The sequence below is a fragment of the Zingiber officinale genome, chromosome 9A (genome assembly GCF_018446385.1).
Source record: "Zingiber officinale cultivar Zhangliang chromosome 9A, Zo_v1.1, whole genome shotgun sequence".
NCBI lineage: Eukaryota > Viridiplantae > Streptophyta > Magnoliopsida > Zingiberales > Zingiberaceae > Zingiber > Zingiber officinale.
The window spans coordinates 125,040,105-125,064,169 of NC_056002.1; the positions used below are offsets into that span (position 1 = coordinate 125,040,105).

Genomic DNA, 24,065 nt, shown 5'->3' on the forward strand with positions numbered 1-24,065 from the left:
ATATTCCTCTACTTATTTATTCGTACTCCTTTTATTTTGTATGATTTTTGGATTGGAACATGCTCCAAAAACCATGCCTGATTCATCATCACAAGTGTTAGATATTCATACATGTCCATAAACTTTGTTTACATTTAACATCAAAAATATACTTACTGCCAAAAAACCAGTAAAGTCCTTTAGGTAAGGGAGGTTGGTGTTGACATATATTGTTTGAGTTGATGAAAACATATCCCCAATCTTAGCTAATTGTGGAGCCATAAATTCATGGATAACTTCGACCCAGTTGAATTTAATAAGATTATCAAAATTATCTACTATATCTATAAGATATAAAGGAACTTTATATGTAGTAGAAGAAAATAAGACACACACAAATATATACAAAATGTAGAATTTGCAAAATAATAAAACATCATCATCTTCTTCAACACGATTAGCATAAAATTTAAGCAACTCCTCAATTCTTGATCTGGTAGTTTCTTTTTTATTTGAAAAGTAAGTTACAAAGAGGTCTCCCGATACTTTAGTTGAATTTATCAGAATCGAAGCTCCACGGTCTGCAATACCGAGCAATAATGAAACGTCTCTTCTTGTGAAGGCAATTGGTACACCTAAAAAACTCAAATAATTAGTAGTCTTCTGCGACAATATCAATATCATATATGATAATATCATGACAAACGAGGGTTTGAAATTATCTAATATTAGGCCTAACGTTCGGCCTGATATTCTATCATATCAAACCTATGTTGGGCCTGATATGAGATCATTTTAGGCTCTCATTTGCCATGATTTACCAATAACCAGGACTATCAGCGGACCAACATAAATAAATATTAAGATTTTTAAACTATTTTATTTAAATAAACTACTACTTCGTGCTTAAATTTTAGAATTATAAGTTGTACCTGAGAATCTAAAGGTTTGAGAACTTGAATTCTAATTTTGAAATATATTGACCAATATACCACGGATATGCTGCATTTCTTGTATTTCCAAGAAAAGACTAAAGGGAGACTATTTGATCATTGATATGTGTCGATGATGTAAAATAACACATCCATGATGTCTTCCTTTCTTTGTGGATGTTTCAAAAAACTTGTTAAAGTGACCTAACACGCTGTTCCAATGTAGTTTCTGTCCCAATTGGTTCGGCCTTTGCAAATTCAATGGTTTTGAAGGTGATACCTCTACGGATAATTTATTAGTAGAGGATGAACCACCCAGCCCACTTGATTCCGCCATTATGAAAGAAGAGTATTGACAGAAACCCTAAGCTTCATAGCAGAGGATGAACCAACCAGCCCACTTGCTTCTGCCGGAAACGCTTGATGTCGCCTGACGGACACACGAAGACACTTAAGTAGTCTTTTGGTGGGGACGATCTCGCAACTAAAATTGTACGAAAGATTTTTGCTGTCGGAGAGTTAAGAAAAGCGCGCGGGTTGCACAGGTTGAGAGAGGGAGAGAGAAATATATTGACGTCATCAGCATCTGAACCATCAGTGATATTTTTAAATTTAAACAATTCAATGTACTTCGGAAGCATCGGAAAATGAGAAGAGGAAATATAATGTTGGCGGGAGGGGTATAAGAGGGATTTCACATTTTGTAATATGCCTTTTGGTACTAATAAAAGTATAATACGTCTTTTGGTAAATAACACCCTCTATCTACGCCTTTTGATAAAATGCTGTATGCGCTATGTTCCATAATATTTTTTTCTTAGTTTTTTCTATTCATGTTGCTAGCTAGTTGATAAGAAAGGATAGTTCATGGCATAATTCTCCCTCTGTTATCTTCGGATGTCTCTTCAGTTCATATTGTTTGGTTCTGAAGGCTCTTTAGCAGTGATATTGAACATCTATCATTAGGTTATACAATGGCATTTGCAACTGGTAGAATGGCGATGTATCCTTTTTTTTTTTTTTTAATTATCGATATTTTTATTGTTCTAAACTGATAGCAGACAACGTGAATCTTGTGCTTTTAAAATTGAGTAGTAAATATTTAACAACTGATTTGTGACTTTAGATGGTTAAATGCACAAGTTCAAGTCTTGTTATCACTGTGTGTTCATTGGCGAATATATGGATGATAGAAATTTGATCAACTTCTCTATTTAGATCTGTGAGGTTAAGCTTAGGCTCACTGCTCACCAGCACTGCGGTGTCGTCACCTTTACCTCCTCTCCAGCCTCGCTCATTCTGCTGTTGGCCGGCCAATGGCTTCTCATCCCCTCTCCAACTCCATCATTCCCTGCCTCCGAACCCGAATGCCTTCTGCCAGTCCTTCAGCAGTGACTTTAGTTCCAAATGGGATCTTTGGGTTGTCGTACGGTAGACTAGCGATGGGATCATTTTTTCCAATGGTGAGCCTACTGAAACTGAATGATCTAAAGGACAATAAGGGAGCAAGGAAGAAAAAAAGCAAAAAAGGTAGGGAGATTGGGTTTGGGAAAGGGAAAACGGCAAGGAGAGGGCAAGGAGAGGCCATAAGGGGCAGAAGGATCGTGGGACAGTGAATTTTGGATTTGAGGGTGGACAGACACCGCTCTGCCGACTTCTTCCCAGGCGGGGTTTCAAGAACTGCTTCAGCCTCACATTCTAGGTGATCATTCTCTTAGATAGTTTCATATCTATTTTGCATTGCATAAGTTTTTTTTTTTTTTTTTGTTGTTTAACAAGATAGTGAAGAAACAATAATATGGCAAGATGGTTGAATTAGGTTGTGCAGCTGGATAATAATTCTTTGTTTTATACTTGGGAAGCAATGAAGGGTTGCAATGTATATTTATATGCTACATGGTGACTTAAATATACTAGATATTACAAAGTTGGCACCTTTGAGAACTCATGGTTTTATGAACTTGAACGCTAGTTGTGTGCACATCCAGATAAAGAGGATCAAAATAAGAATATTCATTGTTACATCAAAACTTTTTCTTAACTAGTCAACCATGAGTATGCACAGCTGCCATGTAAATTGTTCTAGTTTTGTAATCTCACCTGAATACTATTGTGTCTGCCTTTCATTAATTAGGAGCATAATTGCTTAGTTTAGGTGTTTCATGCTTTGTAGATAAGCGGTTGGTGAGTGAAGTTAACATTTTACCTTGTACGAACACTTAGATATCTAAGGGGGTGTTTGGTTGATGAGTTTGAGAATGAGGGAATAGAATGGTAGTAAAAGATAGTGTTTGGATTGTGGGTTTGGAAATGATAATTTGGGAACTAGGTGGGTTTCATTTCCATTTCCATTCCCATTCCACTTTACTATCAAACTCATATCCATAGCCATTTCCATCATTTAACCAAACGTCACCTAAATTTACACATCAGGAGTTTTTTTGATTGGTAGATGTAAATAGTCACGAATGATTAAATGACAAATCTAGGCTTAGCTTTATGAACTGTTTAGCTTTTTTATTTCACAGTAAAATTTCGTAGAGGTTTACATAACACAAACTAATAATCAAGCTCCCACACTGAATGCATACAAATATGGATGCTTCTGTCTGTGAAGCTCAATGATTGGTGGGCAACATTTCATAAACATAATCTACTTAAAGAGTAGCTAATTTTATGTCCTGTGTAAGTGTCTTAACTTCTTAATTGTGATTTTTTAAAATTGTTTCCTTCTGCATCTTAGTTCTTCATTTAAAGAATTGCTGTCTGTTATTGTTTTTATTTATTCTTGTTATCAACTTTTTAATATTTTTTTTTGTTTTTTGATACCAAAATGGATTTCTGTAAACTGAATACTCCTTTTGAATCTGCAATTTGTGCACTTTATATTAGGCTGTCTGCTTCCAGCAGCAATGTACACGATCTTGCACTATTCCAGCTCGATGGATTTCTTATCCAATTTTATCACGATTAGCAATTTTTCCTTTTGTTATTATAGTTACTAATAAAACATGAAGAACCTGTTGCAATCTTTTTGTACTCGTTATCTCATTTGATTGGGAGAAATATTACCTGGTTTTAATTAGCTTGTTTGCTTTTCTTACTATAAAAGCCTGTAGGGCTGGAAAGATCGAAACATATAAGTACAGGAAGATTGACTCTTCACAACTTGTTACAATGAAATCTTCAAGGTACTCAATTTTATCTTCCGCTTATCACCAATTTGACATCTGAGTTACTCATAAAAATTAGCCATGATTTCTTCCTTAGAAAACAATACCTTGATTCCTGTGGTCACAGGACACTGGTGCAAAAGGCAAGCAAATCGAGGATGGTGTTAGACTGATGGCTCGTGGTTCTGAACATATCAAATGGCCAATTCATCTGAGGTCAGTTACTTAATCAACTACTTGCAATCAAAGAAAACCATTATTTTGAATATGTAGTTATTCTCAACTTGATTGCTGGATCATATTGAGATCACTTTATGTTTCCCTTATCGATCATCAATGATTAATATCGGGGATTATAATAAGTCCATTTTAAATTTGAATAATGATCCTGATTCTATGATTTTGTGTATTTTCTTGTTCCAACCTTTAATCACTCTAAATTGTCAAGGAACATCTTACACGGCTTGAATTTAAACCTTTTGTAATATCATAGCCACATCTTGATTATTTGAAAAACAAAATCCTGAAAACTCTTAAGAGGCTTTTGTAGGGATCTTCATCGCAGTCAGAGCACAATGACACAATTAGTTTGCAATTCAGTCCCCTTTATTCTTATATCTCAACATATTCTTAGGATTTAGAGCAGCGCTTGTCACTGAGGTACATCCAAAAATTTGTTCGACTCTTCCATGTCCATTGGGGTGCAATGTTTTTCCTCGATATATGCACTCTTGACAAATGGGAATCCTCCCTTGGTCCCTCTCTTACTCCAAATATAAGTAGGTCATGCCTCGTTAGATTTATGACTTGTCGTTTTTCCTTATTACTATCTACTCATAGCTAGTGAAATTGCTTTCCTTTTTTTTCCCTATGCAAGTGAATCTTAACTTGCAAGAAGTGCCTCGACATTGTTCATTTTTGTAAAAAAGCAAAAACCTTTTTTTCCACCCCACTTTTACGCGACAACTTTTCTCTCTACTCAAATTTCTCACAAGTTATAATTCACAGAAGGATGCATAATTTTTTTTTTTTATAATGTGTTCTTTAGAAGGTTAATGTACAATTAAAACATGTTGCGGAATTATATTGCAAAAGGAGTTTTTTTTTTATAGTTGTTTAACTTTTTTGTATTACAAAAGGAATTATATTACAAATATGGAACAAATATGGGCTACTTTGCAATGTGTTTGAATATGCAATGTTTTTATGCACACAAGCTCAAACAAACAAATACAAATGTTACAATAATAAAAAATTATTATTATCAAATAATAAAAAAAATTATTTCTCATGTAATTGCGTATCGTCTTGCCAAATATGAATACATCTTTAAGTCTACCTCAAACATACTTGGTTCTTCATGGCACCTTGACAGTGGGTATCGTTTGCGTAAGTACGAGATATACTGAATTGCTCCATATTAGGATTAATTCGACCACAACATGCGGTTTTCCAACGAGACTCGGGAGTTAGAGGGGTCCACCAGGGGTCAGTGGGGCCCATTGTCGTTGTCGGTGAGTCACGTTGGGGGACACTGCTCACAATCGAATCGCCACTCCTCTCGCATTTTCACTCTTGCTCTTGTTCGCATTCCTATTCATTTACTTCTCCATCGGCTCTCGCGGACTCTCCTTTCGTTGATGTTGCCCAATCCCTCGCATAGCTCGCCTCCCTGTTCTCATGGCCCTCGATTACACCCGTTGTTGCTCCGGATTGCGAGCTCAAGCGTAGGGTTTAGGTTTTCAATCTGTCCGCTTCCTCCATGTTTTTTTTGTCCACGTCTTTGCCTTCTTCGGCGCCTGTAGCGGCGCCAGCGATCAAGATTTGCTTCAACACTCAGTGCAAGGAGTTTACAGAGGATCATATAACGCCTTGTAGGAGGGGCTAGCGCCTCCGCTCAGGAGCGATCGCCGAGCTCTGCACCACTGCTCGTACGTCTTCTCTAACTCACCCACCCTAACACTTCATCTTGCGGTCCATTTATTCAAAGTTTGCTTTTTTTTCCTGTTTATATTGTTCAAATGAATGGGTTGGGTTATTCGAGATTCTAGTGTTCTGGGGCTAGATTTGGTTTCCTGTGAGCCTCCGCGGCGCCGGTTGTTCTTTCTTTCAACTTTTTGTTCCTTTTCAATGTTATATCAGTTCATTTATTGTCTTATGATGACGTACATGCTAAATTGGAGTTATAATTTTGCGACCATGCGAAATTGTCACAGGAAAGAGTCACTTGTTTGAGTTTATTTTTCTTAAACAGTTTTTGTGTTTAATAATTGTGAGTCAGGTTTAAACGGATGATATTTTCTGCTTCAGATACGTGATAAGGGAATAAATTTTGATCTTTTTTATTGTTCAAACTCTCCCATCAACTGTGTCATTGGTATATAGAAATCTCCATCTTTTTTTCCTTTTTGCCACTGTAGATCTGCGTTTGAGCAAGGAATCTTCTGCGAGATGTTTCATTCCAATGATTCTGGTTGGAGGAACTGTGAGACAGCAAGGTTGGAGATATATGTTTTTAACTACTTGTGGGATGGACTGAAGTCTGCAGTTATTTGTGCCATATACTTCATTGTATTTTCCTATTTGCAGAGAGTACATTGTTGGTGTATCACATCAGCTCAGTCTTATGGTTTTCTTGATGCGGGGGAATTAAGTGCATTCCATGCCCTAGGAAATCTCTTGCAACGGTGAGCTGCAAAAAGCCTGGCCCTATCACTTCCATGCAGTACTTAATTACTTATCTTTCCCTTCTATTGGCTTCAGTATAAAATTATATGAGCAACAACACAAAATGTGATTCATTCAAACCTTTTGTCTTTATCTAGAAATCTTCTTGAATTCTTTGTTGGTCCAAGATTTTTGTCAATTATATGATATGAGAGCATGAAATCAAAATGAGAGATAATGCAATTAACTGGAAACATGCTAACTGGTATAGTTGCTGCTGTCTGTTTTCTTTTCAAAACTGAATGTACTCAGGATGATTTTGTTAATTTAGGTAATTTGTATCTTGCTTCTCAAACATCTATACTTGGAGAATTGGTACAATTGACTATGGAAGTAGGGGTCTCAGAATAGCCTTGCATGACTCTATTGTTGTGTCTCCATGTTGGGAGATCATTTGGTTGCTGTGCAACTATTGTATTCTACTGAATCTCTTTTAATCTGTCAACACAGTTATTTATTTGTTTTATTCATGCGCCTCTTAAGCTCATTTCATGCCATGAGACTACAAATATAGATATCCAAATATTATTTTTTCAGATACGTTGGACTTTTGCTTCTTGACTTCTTGATTTCTTTCTGATGCATATGTTTCTAGGCACCAAATCAAATATCATCTTCTCTGATGTTTATGCAACAACATGTGCCTGAAAGGAGAGATTCACTTGCTAAATCCTGGAGATCAATGGCTAATCCATTGTCTGGACAGTGGCGTCAAGTTTCGCATATGTGGAATATGACAATGCAGTCTGATTTGCAACAAAGATTATCACATGAATTTGATAGACCTAGTAGATTGAGAAATTGGTACCTGGAGGTCTCCATTCTATTGCAACACACGAAAAGAAATTTCAGCCAGAGAGAAAATTTTCTACCGACCTTGACAAATTTCTTACTGGAGAAAATCATCCTATGTCTACAAGGAAATCAGTAAGTGCAGACCCCTGCTCTACCAGTTCCATAGTAAACTTTGATGCAAAACCAAATTCATCTATCAAATAGCAACAATTACTTATTGCAAAAGAAAACTCGTCTATACTTATTGGCCTCTCATCTTCCTTTCCATCATCAAATGGAGTAAAGGATCCGATGAAGCTTTCGCTACTCCATTATCAAAGCAGTTTTACCCACAGTGTGTGAATGAAACTGAACTGCAATCTCAAATGCGCAATGGAGAACTCGAGTTGATGTTTATCCACGGACACAATTGCTTCCTCGATAGTGGCCTAGGATAACAAATCAAGAGCTACAACAAATATCTGGCGAGTCTCCTATTTTATGTGTTTTGGTTAGTACTTATCACTCTTACCTTGATGTACTTATTTATGATGCTCTTCCCTATCCCTTCAGTGTTACTGAAGTCTTTATTTAACTGTTAAAAGTCTACAATCCTCCATCACTCCCTTGTTTGAAAAGATGTTAAGTGCTAGTGATGCTGGGCAGATTGGACGACTTGTGCTTCCAAAGAAATGTGCAGAGGTAACTTCATCTTTTTAGTATTCAATACTAGAAACTTTGGCCACAGTGTCCTCCCTTAAGTTCATGAAACTATGAGTCTCTTTGTTATAATTCTAAAATTTGATGTTGCTACAAAATGGCTGATTCTCCAGCAAAGTTTGATGATGCCCAACTACAATAGAGCAATAGGTTTCAGGCCAAGGGAATTAGATCTCCTTAAGAGTCTACTTTTTCCTACTTCATTATTGTTTTAGGACTGGCCATTTGAATACCTGAATTATTTATACAACATATTATTTGTTTCACACTATACTTCACAGCTTTTAAAAATAGTGGCTTTATGAACTTTTGAATGACATTAAACTCATTGTTGGTTTCACTTTGCATGAAATACATTACATAGCTACTGGATGGGGATCTAATTTTGTTAGCTATATACATAACAAAAATAACAATTTATTTTACTGACATGGATACTATTGTGCCGTTGAACTCTATGAAAGGTTATATTGCTAATAATATCCAATCCTTTTTAATTTTGTTTAATAGAGTTCTCTTTTGTGTCCCTCCACCCTTCAAACCATCTTAATCCATTTCATCTCATTTTATCAAATTAACTTTAAACATGTGGACAAATGTTAGTTTTTGTTTGATCCACCTGAAGCTTTTATTTAGAGAATTACTTTAGTTTCTTTGATGGTCTTCTTGTTGGCTATTTTTTCATCATAGTCATACTTCCCTGCAATTTCTCAGCCTGAAGAACTTCCTGTAAAAGTTCAGAATGCAAGTGGAAAAGATTGAATATTCCAATTTCAATTTTGGCCTAACAACAGTAGGATGTATGTTTTGGAGGGCGTTATACCTTGTATTCAGGCAATGCAACTGCAAGCAGACACAGGTATTATTCTTATTGATTTAGATGATGATCTCTTGCACAAAGATATTGCTATTGATTGCTCCTATGGTTTCTCCAGATAATCCTTATTAGTCCTTGAGATCCTTTTCCTGCTTCTGACATGAGTAGTATATAGTTGAAGTGATTAATGATTTGAACTGAAACTCTTCTTTGTAGGAACTAAAGAAGCAAGTGTATTTACTACTGACATTGCTTTTGATGATCTCTTGCACAAAGAAATTTTCCCCTCATGTTGCTCACCTGCTTCTGCATTCTTCGTTTCGGACGATACATGGTGTTTTGGATTTCAGATCCTTTTCCTGAATTACTTATTTACGTCTCCAGTAGTATATACTTTGAGTTTCTTGGTTCTTTCCATATGTCTGGAAACACCCGCTGGGCCAGAACTTTTAGATGTGTTTCGCCTGACAATGAGATAATTGGAATTGATTTAGGAACCACAAATTCTTGTATTTCTATTATGGAAGGAAAGGTTAGTCCCTTTGTTACTATTATTTTCAGTTCATCTGAAAATTAAATTATTTAACATGCTGTGCAGAATGTTAAAATTATAGAAAATTAAGAAGGAGCACGTACTACTCCTTCATTTATAGCTTTCACCCACAATGGTGAAGTGCTTGTTGGAGCTCTAGCATAGCATATGTCACTCACGAATCTTACGAACCTAATTTTTGCAACCAAGCAACTGATAATCTGTTACATCGATGATCCTCAAATGCAGAAAGAAATGAATATTGTTCCTTTTAAAACTGTCAAAGCACCTAACGGGGATGCATGGGTTGAAGCCCATGGTCAACAATTTTTTCCTAAATTGGTGCATTTATTAAGATGAAGGAAATTGCTGAGTCCTACCTTGGAAAATCTATTTCGAAGGTAGTGATTGCAATTTCTGTATATTTCTACAAAGGATGCCGGGAGGATTGTTGATCTTGATGTGCAAACAATTATCAATGAACCAACAACAACAACACTTGCGTTTGTAGCTAGGAGGATTGCTTGTTTTGACGCGCAAATAATTATTAATGAACACAATAATCAAACATTCTTTGTTGTTCAAACCGAACAATAAAGAATGTTTGGTTATTGTGTTCATTGATAATTGTTTGCACGTCAAGACAAGCAATCCTAGCTACAAACGCAAGTGTTGCGGTTGTTGGTTCATTGATAATTGTTTGCACATCAAGATCAACAATCCTCCCGACATCCTTTGTAGAAATATCCAGAAATTGCAATCACTACCTTCGAAATAGATTTTCTAAGGTAGGACTCAATAATTTTCTTTATCTTAATAAATGCACAAATCTGGGAGAAAACTATTGACCATGGACTTTAACCCATGCATCCCTGTTAGATGCTTTGACAGTTTTAAAAGGAACAATATTCATTTCTTTTTGCATTTGAGAATCATCGATGTGACGGATTATCAGTTGCTTGGTTGCAAAAATTGTGTTCGTAAGATTCGTGAGTGCCATATGCTGTACTAGGGTTCCAGCAAGTACTTCACCATTGTGGCTGAAAGCTATAAATGAAGGGGCAGTACGTGCTCCTTCTTAATTTTCTATAATTTTAACATTCTGCATAGCATGTTAAATAATTTAATTTTCGGATGAACTGAAAATAGTGGTAACAAAGGGACTAACCTTTCCTTCCATAATAGAAATACAAGAATTTGTGGTTCCTAAGTCAATTCCAATTACCTCATTGCCGGGCGAAACACATCTGAAAGTTCTGTCTCAGCGGGTATTTTTAAATATCTGGAAAGAATCAAGAAACTCAAAGTATGTACTACTTGAGACGTAAATAAAAAAAATACAGGAGAAGGATCTGAAATCCAAAACATCACGGCTCATAGCTCGAAGTATAACTAAAGCTGACTGATCAAAGAAAGAAAGAAGAGCTCCGCCTCAAACAGAAGCCGAATGATAAAAGAAAGAAAAAAAAAACACCATAACAGAATCCCCTAAACCCTCATGGCTGGAAGGATCACAGAAGCCGAACGATATAATCTTGGGGTTCCTAAAATGCCTAGTCCAGTAATTTTCTTACTTCTGTCCATTTCTGCAAAGCTGATATTATACTTTGTTATTGTCTCCTTTATTTTACTACCAAAGTTTGGTCTAAAATATCAATGAAATTTTAAGTGAATCTTATACAGTTCCTGAATAAGAATCCATGCAGCTATAGTAGTATATCCAGGGCCTATAGTTATGATTATACCAGATAATGGAACTAAATCATCATCAAAGATATAATTTTGATTTTGTGGAAATTTTGCCGATACAACTTCTAGGAACAAACTGATAATCATGATCAAGTGAAAAAATGATCTATATCTTTGAAAATTAAGCAAAGAATATCATTTTACATTGCGAGCCTCTAAATTTTCCCATAATTGATGAGAAGTGCTCATGAAGTCTTGTTAGTCCCCATTTTTGATAGATTTTCTCCCTTTATTGAACTCTGTGCGAGCTATAACCACCACCATTATCATCATCATCAAGTGATGTAGGATCAACCTAAGATAATTTGTTGAGTTTAATGAGTTATAACTTTTGACTCGGTATTTGAACGAGACGTTTGTCTTGAATCGAAGCTCGTTCAGACTGTCAAATTGCGGATCTAAAAAATATCATTTAGGGTTTGTTCGGAGGCTCTGAATATCTTTTTTACTATTTTTAGTAATTTTTATTTTTTTTTTATATTTAGAGTATTTTTGGTAGTTTTGTCTATTATGAGTTAGGGTTTATGTATATAAACATGTATTTAGCTGTTTGAGGGATTGCTCTCTATTCTTGAATAAATTTTTTCTTTTTGATAAAACATAGAGGACAATGATTTTCTTTATTTTTTTTTGGATTTCTCTTCTTATTCTCTCCCCCAAATCCTCATTCTTTTTAGCCCACAAAATAATCGCTATTCAGTCCAGTGCCATCAAGTCGTGTCAATCTCAGCTATTTAGTGTTGGTTATATTTATTTTATCCCTCCTTTGTACTTTGTGCAACTCTATATCTCTATTAATATCCAAATCTTTTATATCTCCTTAATAAATGTCAATCTCTGATATCCCAAACTCTGGGTTGATTGATTGTTTGCATGTATCCAGATTTCTGCAAAAGTTCTCTTATCATTTTCCCTTTTCATCAAAGATGTTCATCATGACTGAGCTAGAGTTTCTCTTTGCCATCCTTCTTGGTATAATACTTTCAAACATTTTCTAGCCGTTGAGAAATGTTGTAACTCCTTGAAAAGATCAAGGATCCCATATACTTAGAAAATTACTTTCTTTGTTTTTAAATAGCAATACGGATTTTAGGTTTAGCTGAGTGGATTTACATGCCTCCATTTATATTTAGAAGCTCATGACATGTTACACAAGATGGATCCCAAAATTAGCATAACTTAGTATGGCAAATACACAATGCTTTCTAACTGATTCTGGATCATTTGCAGTTCTATTGTCACTTGTTCCTTTTCCCACTAAGTTCTAAATGATTATTTGATAGTAATAAGAAAAGTTTCTCATATCTAGATTACTTGACATGTTTCCTACACATCAAATAGGGCTCAGGTGTATCTTCCAGAGGTAGATCTTGCTGTGGTTAATGCCACAACAACAATCAACTGGACATGCTTTCTCTGGATGGTCCTAATGAAATTGGAGAAGTGTCATCTCCGGTCGCTGACAACTCATGGGCAAATTTTTAGTGTATATATATTTTCATATCCGTGGGACCGATATTATGGGGCTGTTAATGTAGTGTATTTATAGTTTTTTTAGTGTTTATTTTTTGGTATCTACAAATATTGAAAGGAAATGAGTATTTTTTTCCACTCCATTTTCTAAAACATTTTCCATCTTTAGGGGACTCATTAGGTAATAATTCATATCATCAATTATTGATGGTGATTCTTTTGTTTTTATAGTTTAGTCTTTGTGAGGGTCTTCTGCAAACTTTCATATATTGTTAATTGATTATTGACATGTTGATCTCATTTCCTCGTTCGTAATTTGCAGCTGCAGAACTAACCAATACTTTGGCCAATAAGAACACCACTGAATCTGATGAAAACAAGAGTAATATTAAATCTGAAGTTTTTTCAGGATTCGAATTCATGACTTTTTGATCATAAAGTAATAATTTTATTGTTGTACTAAGATTCTCTTTTTTTAAGATTTAATTATATACAATACTTAAATAGTGAATTTTTATTTATACAATAAATAGTACATATGATAAGGTGAAAGATGGTGAAGAAATTAAATAACAACTATTGACTAAAAAGTAATAAAACGAGTTTATGGTAAAGGGTAAGATTGAGTTTCACTTGCTAAGAGCATCCAAAGATCTTTGGAAAAAGTTTTTTGAACTTCATGGAAATACCTCGGAGGTAAAATTGATAAGATGAGATCTCATAAATCAATTCAGCAATCTTCGATTAGAAAAGGGTGAGAAGGTTGTGCAATTGCATGTGAAGTTGAAAGAGATCCTCACCGATCACAACAACCTCATGGAAGTAAGCACAAATCGAATCGAGACATGCTCACATATGCACTCAATGCATTTCTAAATACTCAAAAATGGATATCAATTGAATACTGCTATTATATTTCCAAGAATCTCAAAGTAGTTTAGAAGATATCTTTTCTACCATGAAATTACACGGATCTAAAGTGTAGATATGAAAGAAATAGAGAAGACGAATCACAACTTATCTATAAAAGCAAAGCAGAATGAGTCAGGTTTGAAGTCTTCAATGGATGGAGATGAATAAGTATACTTGGAAAAGAAAATAAAGAAATATTTTAAAAGTAACAATTTTGACAATAAACAAGTGATCAAATTGCTAAAGAAAAAAACACAAGAGGAAGGTAAGATGTTTCAACTCTAATGAGGGGTCACATCATGGCCAATTGCACTAAGTTTAAGAGAAAGTCCAAAGAGAAGGGCAAAGACAAGGCAAGCCCCAAAAAAATAATTCTGAAAGCAACATGGAGTGAAACCTTATCCTCAGAAGATTCAGATACTGAGAACATAGTTGGTCTTGCACTGATGACAACTCATAAAAAGAAGAGTCAGATTGCTTATCATCTAATGAAGAGAGCAGTAGTATAGGAGGAGTCTCAACCTATGACTCTGACACGCTAATTGAGATAAGGTATATTCCGTCATATCAATTATATGATTCTATTAAAATATTATCTAACTCCACCCATAACGAACTAGTCATGGTTGGTCTCAAGCCCGGATAAAGGAGGAGAGTAATATTAGGTTGCCAACCAACGTTAAAACTATGATGGATCCATTAAATTATCGTGCTAATGTTAGGTTGTTCCCCGGAAGGAACGTGTTGTAGGGTCCTATTGTAACATCTTGACAAGGGCTGCTATATCTCCAGAATTCAGGTGTAGTACTAAATATGCAAGAATTTGCATTGTAGGGTCCAACTGTAATATATCGGCAATGACTACTACATCTCTATGAGAACTTGAGTGTAGTGTTAAATAATTAAGAGTTCTCACACCATAGATTGGATAAGAACAAATATGATAGGAAAACTAATAATTTAAGGTTTAGAATATGGAACATAGAAACTCGCACTGGTAAATCAATGGAGGTAGTAGATACGATAATTAGGAGATGAATTAGTATTTAGTGTGTATAAGAGATAAAATGAGTAGGTGAGAAGACAAAACTGATAGAGAACTCATGTTTTAAGTTATGGTACACACGAAAGAGTAAAGCAAGAAATGGAGTGAGTATTCTTGTAGATAGTTCGTTAAATGATGAAGTTGTAGCGGTAGTTAGAAAAGGGGATAGAATTATATCCTTTAAGATAAGAGTGACGAAAGAAACTATGAACATAATTATCGTATATGCATTGCAAGTAGAATTAGATGAAGCTATCAAATCAAGGTTTTGAGACAATTTAGATGAAATATTATAAAATATTTTTTCAAATGAAATAATTTTAATATGAGGTGATCTTAATGGGTATGTTGGAGTGAAAAATGAGGAATATGAGAAGGTACATGGGGGTTATTGATTTGGAACGAGAAATGAGGAAGGGAAACTTGTATTAGATTTGATGATACCATATGACCTTATATTGGCTAATATATTTTTTTTAAAAAGAGAAAAATACTTAGTCACGTTCAAAAGTGAGAATAATAAATTATAAATTAGCTTTTTTATGGTTAGGGAGAATGATAGAAAAATTTGTAAAGATTGTAAGGTCATCCCTAGAGAAAGCTTAACTATCTAACATATGTTAGTAGTGTTGGATATACGCCTCAAACATAGTATCAATAGAAAGAAAATACATATGACTCTTAAAATTAAGTGGTGGAAGCTAAGAGATAAAAAATAAAATATATTTAAGGAGAAGGTAGGAGTACAAGCATTAGGTGAAATATATAGTGATTCGAATATGACATGGGATAAGATGGTATCAAAGTTGAAAATAGTAGCTAAGAGTGCACTCGGTAAGTCAAAGGGACATGCACCACCAAGGAATCTTGGTGGTGGAATGAGAAAGTACAAGAAAAAGTGAAGGAAACATAAATAACTTATAAGAAATTATATATTTGTAAGAATGAGGAAAACTTAAAAAATATACAATAGACAAGAAATAAACTAAGAAAGTAGTGAATGAAACAAAGAATAAAACTTTTAAATGAATTAAATCAAAAATTAGATACAAAAGAAGGGGAAAGAGACATTTATAGAATAACTAAAGTGCGAGAAAGGAAGATAAGAGATCTTATTTAAATAAAATATATTAAAGATGAATATAATAGGATACTAGTAAACGATGGAGAAATGAAAGAGCGGTGAAAGAAATATTTTCATCAATTTTTTAATGAAGGTTTAGATAATCAATTTAACATAAGTAATTTAAGTAGGTCAAATGAGTATAGAAATTTAATTTTTTATCGTAGAATTTAAACTTTAAAAATAGAACAAGCTTTAAATGAGATGCACAATGGAAAATCCGTTGGACCAGATGATATTTCGATAGAGGTATGAAAGTGCCTAGGGAAACAAGGTATTGAACGATTTATAAAATTATTTAATATGATATTGAAAATAAAAAAAATGACTTATCAATTGATGACAAGTACTCTAGTTTCCTTATTGTACAATCTATAGGGGTATTAAACTAATGAATCATAATAGAAAAAAACTAAGGAGACTATGGCGATCGAAAATCAATTTGGATTTATGCTTGGAAAGTCGACAATAGAAGCTATACATCTTCTTAGACAATTAATTGAAAAATATCAGAAGCAAAAAAAAAATCTACACATGATATTTATTAACTTAGAAAAAGCTTATGATAGAGTCCCAAAAGAAACTATATGGAAAATTCTAGAAAATAGAGGTGTTAGCGTAACATATATTGAACTAATTAAGGATATATACGAGGATGTAACAACTAGAGTAAACACTTCAGGAAGAGTAACTGAAGTATTTCTAATAAAGATAGAGTTACATAATGATCAACCCTAAGTCCCTATCTTTTTACACTAATTATAGACGAACTCACTATACACATTCAAGACACAGTACCATGGTGCATGTTGTTTGCAGATGATATTATTTTGGTAGATGAAATATGTAAAGGAGTAAATGCTAAACTAGAATCTTGGCAGAAAATACTAGAAGGAAAAAATTTTAGACTTAGTATAATAAAGACAAAATATATGGAATTTAAGTTTAGTAATATTAGACATAATGAGACAATTGTTAAGATACGAGATAACGAGTTACCGGGAACTGAGAGCTTTAGATATTTAGAATAATTTTACAAAATGTTGGAGGGATTGAGAAAGATGTCTTACATAGAATATAAGTAGGATAGTTGAAATGAAGGAGAGTGTCGGGTGTTTTATGCAACCGTAAAGTATCTCTAAAACTTAAAGGAAAGTTCTACAAAACTGCAGTTAGACCTACTATGTTATATGAAGCTGAATGTTGAGCTATGACTTGAGCACATGAGCATAAGATAAGAGTTGCAGAGATGAGTATGTTAAGGTGAATGTGTGGACATACGAGAATGGACAGAATAAGAAATGAGAGCATTAGAGAGAAAGTCAGAGTAATATCTATTGAGGGAAAACTCCGAAAGACAAGTTTAAGATGGTTCGAGCATGTACTTAGACGACCAATAAATGTTCTAGTTAGGTGATGTGAAATTATGACAAACAAGCATATTAAACAAGGAAGAGGAAGACGAAAAAGACTTTATTAGCAACAATAAAATAAGATAAAATTTATTTAAATATAGATGAGATATAGTAGGAAATAGAGTTTAATGGTGTAAAAGAATCCATATAGCTGACCTTATATAGTGTGATAAGGTTTGGTGGTTGTTGTTGTTATTATTGTTATTATTATTATTATTATATTAAAATGTTATCTAGATCATTTTGTAAGGTTTAGAAATAAATGCATGGAATTAAAGAAGGTTAAATCTGAATTGGAAGATAATTAATAATTTCTTGTTCAATTGAAAGAATTTGAAAAAGTTAAGGAAGAAAATGTAAAATTAAGGGAACAAGTAGAAACTCATCAAATTACATTAAATATTTTTTTCCATTGGTTCAAATAATCTAAATATGATGTTAAAGAACTAAATAATCAAATTTTAATAATTATTAGAGTATAGAGTACCAAAATGCAATTATAGACACCCTAGCGTCAAATTAGAAAAATAAAATATTTTATTATAAAAATATTTGATAAATTTAGTATACATGAATCTATTTTGATTTGTTAGAAAGATTTTAAAATAGTGAACAATAAAAATAAATTTTTTAAAATAAATGGTTGACTCGATATGTATACACGAAATTAAAAATTTATTCGTTAGATATTCTAGTCGAAATTTTATGCTAAATATTTTTCGGTAAGAAAAAGAAATATTTTCTATTAGTAGATAAAATTTCATGATTTTGGGATTCTTAGAAAATTTTCTTCAGTTATGTTTAGAAAAATATGTTTATTGAAATTAAAAAATTAATGAAGATTTTTGATTAAAATTATTTTTTTTGATAGTAAATATTGTGTTTTACATTTGATAAATATTTCATAATTTTCTGTAATAAAATATTTTTATCAAATTTTAAACCAAGGTTGATTTTTTTTCTAGAATTTAAAATTGTCGTTGTTGTCAAAAGGGGAAGAAATGGAAATTAAATACAAGGGAGTTAGAATTAAATTATTTGCATTGTTAGAATTATTTGCATTATGTTTATTATTATTATTATTATTTTGCATTTACCCTAATTTAAACTTAGTTTGATGAACATAAAAAAGGAGAAGAATATTATAACCTCGAGTGATATTTTGATGTGTTGTCAAATAAGTTTAAGTTTTTATGGTGTTTTAATATGTGTGTCTAAATGTATAGAAATTTAGGAGAACACACAAGTATCCGATGACTAAGGAGCATCAAATATGGCAAACCTTGGCAGAAGACGAAAGAAAGCAAGAAGGATGACATGAGAAAGGAGTCGAAGAGTTCGGTGCATCCAAGGTACGAGGAGTTGTAGAAGAGTACTATGACGGAGTAAGAAGGATGCATAGGAGTAAGCTAGAAGGGCTTGGTGCATCTGAGAGATGGAAGGAAGACTGCACAAGGTGACCGAGACAAAGTCGGGACAACTACATGTCCAGGCGACCAGGAACTACCGAGACGACTGGAGAATGTGAAGTCAGCAAATGGTCAAGTCTAAGGTTGACCATTTCCAGATGATCAGAAAAACTCCAAGTGATTGTGAGTCACTCGATTAATCATCTAGGATCGTTTCACGATAGAAAGTATTTGGTTATATTTCTCTTAATACCAAGTATTCCTTTGAGACCTTGTGTACTTTGAGAGAGATGAACCGTGCATGTGGCAAGTAAGTTTTTATCACCGAAAGCATGAGGAACACAGTTATATGATGATTTGACTAGGATTAGAGATTAACACTTGAAAATGCTAGGTCACTCATTGCATTGAGCACAAAGAACTTCTACTTAGGCACATTCAAATAATTTTGTATTATGTTCATTAATGAAACTATATGATAGGATTAAACTAATTCACTAGGAATTATAACACACCATTTACACACATAAATCTACATTGTAGGTTTTTTTTCTTAAGGACAAGCAAATGTTTAACTTTGAGGGTGTGATGAACGTAAATTATACATGTTTCTAGGCATAGATTGTCGTACATTTATATGCATTTCATGAGCATGATTTATATTATTGCACCCTATTTCTATGTGATTTTGTTATTTTTACTTTTTTTGATTTGGAGAACTATTCTTTGTTAGTTTTGTTTGATAGGACGTGTTTTCGAAGTAAAAAATGGAGCATAAACCCCTTGGAATGTGAAGTTGGAGTAAGAAGCATGCTTTGGCCATATCCCATGACATGGGTGTGTTCCTACAACCAAGAATGGAGCGAAAAAAGGTTAAATACAGGCGAGCCATGCCTCATCATCGAGCCAACACACGAAACATTTGAGAAGAAAAAGAAATTTAAAACCATCAAAAAGAAGTTTTAATTAAGGAACACACTCTAATCATGTCCTGTAACACGAGCGTGTTTGTACGGAAGAAATCGAACGCAAAGCAATGCTAACCTCCACCATGGCTTGGTCATGCCGACGGGTATGACCGTGTCAAAAATGGAGATTTTCCATAGCTGACCACGACCGGCCGTGCTAGCCACCACGGGGTCGTGTCAACCTCTAGATTGCACTGCAGACCAAATTTTGAACTGCCATAACTTTTAGTTTGATTTGAGCTAGGTCGTACCACCTATTAAAGTTTAGATACTTTTAATATTTACAATTTTAATTCAGGGTCCAACCCAAAAAAATCGGGTTTAAGGGTCAAAAAATCCATTTTGAAAGAGCCTAACAAATCTGTAGATTTGGACAACTTGGGGGAGATATAGAAGGATAAAGGAAACCCTTCTTGGGATCATCTCCGATCAAGGGGCTTCACCCTTTCCTTTGGAGAGGGTTTTGCCTTCTAAGGGAAATCCTAGAGCAATTATCTTCATCTATCTAGACGATCCACCCACCTTCAGAACAAGGATTTCATCTGAGAAAATCGGCAACACATTGATAAACATTCTCTTCTCTTTATCGTGTATATTGAGTTGTAAATTGTTATTTTCTTTGTCTCTTGGTTGTATTTCCTTTACATAGAGTAGATCTCTGGAGTCTAGGAGTAGAGAATAACTATGATGTAATTGTTGATGTATGAACTATGTATTTGGTCATTTCCATGTCCTATGATATGTTTGTTTGTGGTCCAAGCCTACTATGTATACATGAACTTAATGCCAAAAGCACAAGATTCGTATTCTATGAGGTGCGGGGATGAACCAAAGGGAGAATCCAATCCTCCGACCTGTAAAAACCTAAGGCATGGAGAGTCGCCTATGAAAGTATATTTGTATGTCACGAGGAGTAATAGGCTATCATAGAACTTAATGGATCAGTTCCAATTCGTTGCCACACAATAAGAGAAGGCAACTCGGGCGGTTGTGAGATCACGTGATACAGATCTCTTTAAGAAAGCAATCCCTCAGCTTTGTCGCTCTGAAAGTAGATGACGAATTGGAACAGATACATTAATGTACTCTCAAAAGTTCACATAGGATATCATAGGATAATCTACCTACATAAATAATAATTGAGGATAGAAAACTAAACATAGATTAGGTGTTACAAGCATCATAGTGAAACAGAAGTCCTAAAATCTTTTCCACCAATTTTAACTTCTCCCTTCGACCATTTGCTTTCTCTTGACCTTCTTTGCTCTAAGCCCTCTCTCAAACCTCTCTCTTGCTCTCTCAACTCTCTCTCTCTCTCTCTTTCTCTCTTGCTCTCGTGACTACACGCAATCTTGATTATCTAGATAACTTGCTTTGCGAACTTAGCTAATGTTTAATCAACAGTCCCTATGAATTGATATTTTATTACTTGATGATAAAAATATGTACTTGTAGTTTACACACATCAGCCACCTGGGTTAGTCCTTGCTGGATAGAGTTGCATTGATTATGTATGGCTATCCTAATCTGTAGGAGGCGCTTGATGAGCGGTGAATATGACTTTTTCGATTGTCATGTCCACAAGTTGGTGTTTTGGAGGTATTGGTGATGGATCCAACGCACCCACAGCGACTCCTTGCCACTCTAGATGTTCCACAACATCTTTGACGACAGTGCTGAATTCCAGGATTACAGGTCATGTAGTCCATAACCCCCCTCTGTTAGGACCAAAAGTAGCTAGAGGGGGGGGGGTGAATAGCTCGTCGCGTTCGCTCGTTGCTCGGCGTTGCTTGTTTCTTCAAGAATATGCAGCGGAAAATACAGAAACAAATACACCCACGCTAACACTAGGATTTTACTTGGTATCCACCTCAAAAGAGGTGACTAGTCCAAGGATCCACACCACGCACGCACCCTCCACTATGAAAACACTCCTTTTCGGTAACTACCGAGGGCGGAGAAGCCCTACAAGACTCTCAGTACAAGAAGAAAGGAAAGGGAAACAAAATACAAGCGCAAAGCTTACAATGAGTACAGAAAACCCTAACCCTAGCTTCTCTTCTTGCCTTTGATCCACCTCTTGACTTGGAAAGCTTCCAAGATCCTTCAAGAACTGGCGATCTGATCTTTGAGAGCGCTGTGGAGGAGCTGGCGAGAAATCTGGAGTGAATCGGAGAAGTGATGCCGCAGCCATCACACGCCTGCAGCTATAAACGATGCCAACGGTCGGATCCCGATCGATTCGAATGTTCCCAATCGATCGGGGAGGCTTTGGATCGATCCACGGATCGATCCAGCGCCTATCGAAAGCGGCTGGATCGATCCACGGATCGATCCGGCGCTTATCGCGCCAGCGTCCCAATCGATCCATCGATCGATTGGGACCTCTGATCGATCCACGGATCGATCCGGAGGCTCTCTGTTCCGGTCGGATCGATCCATCGATCGATCCGGAGCTGAATCGATCCATCGATCGATCCGGACTTGATTTTTGTCCAAAACCAAGTCCCAAACCTCCCAAACCAACATCCGGTCACCCTTGACCTGTTGGTATGTCATGCCTAGCATCTAGTCACTCCCTTGACCTGCTAGGACTCCCTTACCAAGTGTCCGGTCAATCCCTTTGACCCACTTGGACTTTTCTCTGTGCCAAGTATCCGGTCAATCCCTTTGACCTACTTGGACTTTTCTTTCATGCCAAGTATCCAGTCAATCCTTTGACCTACTTGGACTTCCCAGCACCAGATGTCCGATCATCCTTGATCCATCTGGATTTTCCCTTGCCTGGCTTCACTCACCAGGACTTTCACCTAGCTTCACTCACTAGGGTTTTCCATCTGCCTAGCTTCACTCACTAGGACTTTCCATCTGCCTAGCTTCACTCACTAGGACTTTCATCTGCCTAGCTTCACTCACTAGGACTTTCACCTGGCTTCACTCACCAGGATTTCCATCTGCCTAGCTTCACTCACTAGGAATTCCTTCTGCCTGGCTTCACTCACCAGGACTTCCTTCTGCCTGGCTTCACTCACCAGGACTTTTCTTCTGTCTGGCTTCACTCACCAGGACTTTCATACTGCCTAGCTTCACTCACTAGGTCTTTCATTTTGCCTAACATCCCAGTTAGGACTTCCCAGTCAAGTATCCAGTCAACCTTGACCTACTTGACTCTTCTTCAATCAATATCTTATTGTCAAACATCTAAACCCAAACCAAGACTCAGCTTGGTTACCCAGGTCAGCCTTGACCTGAGGGATATTGCACCAACAATCTCCCCCTTTTTGATGTTTGACAATACCACAATAACACTTACAATCCCATATGTAAGTTAGGCTAATCCCATAGCCTCCTTCTTCATGCAACTAGGTAATGAAAGCATAAATTAAGCTCTTCATTCTCCCCCTAAGAGGGCAAACTCCCTCTAGGTAATGAAAGCCTAACTTATTCCCTTTCATGAGTCCTTTCATTCTCCCCCTTTGACCTTCCCATAGGTAATGAAGGACTAAGCTTAACCATACATTCTCCCCCTATTGGCACACATCAACCCATCGTTGGACACACATCAACCTATGCTCCAATTCTGGGCACACTTCAACAAATCCATTTGTTGAAGACTCTCCCCCTGAAGAGTTGCTCATCGTTGTTCACAACAACACTCGTTGTGATCAACACGATAATGAAGGTCTCATACCCTTCATTTATCCTTAACTTCTCCCTCAATGTAGACAACTACCCAACCTTGAGCATTATCTACCACTTGAGTGTCCACTTGAAATAATGAGGATATCCACTCCCCATTTCTCCTCATTTCAAGTTTAAATGCTCAACCTTGAGCAAGTTCACAACAGAAGGTTAACCACCTTCCAAGGTTCATGAAAAATAATTTTCATGTCTTTAAAGAGTCCCTCCCCCTAAAGACATGGTGGTAACTTCTGTCATTGCACCAATAATGACTTGGAATCCCTAAAACATTAGGAAACCCAAATTTAGAAGTTTTGAGGTTCAAATATTCAAAATTTGAAACAACCTCAACCTAACTCTCTACTTAGTCTTCGTTAACCAATCCATCCTTGTTTTCAACATGAAAACACCCTTTGTATGTATACAAATGTATTTAAGGGGTTTGGAATGGTTACCTAGGCTCAAACAGGTTCAAAGATGTTGAAATCAAGCCTTCCCAGCCAAAATCAGCAACTTGGATCGATTGGAGTTGGGTTCCAATCGATTGAACCTTTCTGAATCGATCCACTGATCGATTCAGACTACCTGGATCGATCGGCTGATCGATCCAGCGAGCTTCTGCTCGCGGGAGTCTTG

The 24,065-nt window shown here is 35.6% G+C and overlaps 2 long non-coding RNA genes across 4 annotated transcripts; both read left to right on the forward strand.

The window, feature by feature from the left end:
- The first annotated feature begins 2,159 nt into the window (after positions 1 to 2,159).
- Positions 2,160 to 4,303, forward strand: LOC122018645. The gene is made up of 3 exons (XR_006121848.1): positions 2,160 to 2,613; positions 4,024 to 4,102; positions 4,212 to 4,303. It is a non-coding gene; the product is annotated as an uncharacterized LOC122018645 (long non-coding RNA).
- A 1,349-nt stretch (positions 4,304 to 5,652) lies between these two features.
- Positions 5,653 to 13,222, forward strand: LOC122020763. 3 transcript variants are annotated; one of them, XR_006122317.1, is made up of 9 exons: positions 5,653 to 6,015; positions 6,505 to 6,582; positions 6,674 to 6,771; positions 7,407 to 7,738; positions 7,892 to 8,096; positions 8,191 to 8,287; positions 9,020 to 9,164; positions 9,339 to 11,215; positions 13,199 to 13,222. It is a non-coding gene; the product is annotated as an uncharacterized LOC122020763 (long non-coding RNA). The 3 variants fall into 3 exon arrangements; XR_006122318.1 differs by lacking the exon at positions 13,199 to 13,222 and adding an exon at positions 12,745 to 13,173 and having other exon boundaries at positions 7,887 to 8,096; XR_006122316.1 differs by lacking the exon at positions 13,199 to 13,222 and adding an exon at positions 12,745 to 13,173.
- The last annotated feature ends 10,843 nt before the right edge of the window (positions 13,223 to 24,065 follow it).